The 1,051-nt window shown below is 50.9% G+C and overlaps 1 pseudogene; it reads left to right on the forward strand.

The window, feature by feature from the left end:
- The first annotated feature begins 288 nt into the window (after positions 1-288).
- LOC115838956 (small nucleolar RNA SNORA70) lies at positions 289-401 on the forward strand (annotated as a pseudogene).
- The last annotated feature ends 650 nt before the right edge of the window (positions 402-1,051 follow it).

Genomic DNA, 1,051 nt, shown 5'->3' on the forward strand with positions numbered 1-1,051 from the left:
CTTTAAACATACAGGCTGGTTTGGAAATCCAAGCATAGGGGACCTCCAGAGATCATTGCTGTCCCCAGAGCAGAGCTGCAATGACTGCCCCAAGCTGCCCACGCTGCCCCGCTGCTCCTGTCCCGTGTGCCTGACTGTGCTACAGTCCAGAAGAGGGAGACCAGGAGCGCTTGGTTAGGACCTGCCTCCAGAAGCCCCCAGTGCAATGTTTAAATCATGGCACCAGCTACGTGCCCCTCCCCAGGCAGATACAAAGTTAGGGAATCCGGCCCTTGAATGGAGTAACTACGGCAAAGCAGGAAAGTGATTAAGAGTTGTCTTCCCAGTGTGCAATGGCTGCAAACAGCAGCCTCCTCAATAGTGTATTCAGCCTGTTGCCCTAAGGGACCTTGGAGACAGCCCTTTCCAGTGGACGTCATGACTGGCACGCTGTCCCCAATCTAGGCTCCAGACGGGTATGCGAGGTGCCTTTGGAGAGCCCCAGGGCACAGTGGCCAGAGTCCACATTGGCCAAGTCATAAAGTCCATCCTCACCAAGCTGCAGAACAAGGAGCATGTGATTGAGGCCCTCCACAGGGCCAAGGTCAAGTTCCCTGGTGGCCAGAAGATCTCCAAGAAGTGGGGATTTACTAAGTTTAATGCAGGTGAATTTGAAAACATGGTGGCAGAAAAGCGGCTCATCCCGGATGGCTGTGGGGTCATATACATCCCTAATCGTGGCCCTCTGGACAGATGGCGGGCCCTGCGCTCGCGAGAGCCTTGGTGCTGTCCCCTCCTTACTCGTGCCCACCAATAAATCCTACTTTCCTGTCAAAACATTAAAAAGAAGAGTCGTCTTGCTGTTTTGGTGGTGGTGGTGTTTGTTTTGTTTTTCGTTCATGTTGGTGAAAATCCAAAGGAGCCATGTCAGGCCACTCTCAAAGGCAGTTGGTACAAGGGATCATTCACTTCTATCTGCACATGTTTAAAATTCCATCAGCAAAGTCGTAAAGCATATAGAAAAGAGAAAGGAAAGGGAATTAAAGCTTCTAACAGAAGAATAAGAAAATAC

This window comes from Globicephala melas, chromosome 11 (assembly GCF_963455315.2).
Source record: "Globicephala melas chromosome 11, mGloMel1.2, whole genome shotgun sequence".
Classification (NCBI taxonomy): domain Eukaryota; kingdom Metazoa; phylum Chordata; class Mammalia; order Artiodactyla; family Delphinidae; genus Globicephala; species Globicephala melas.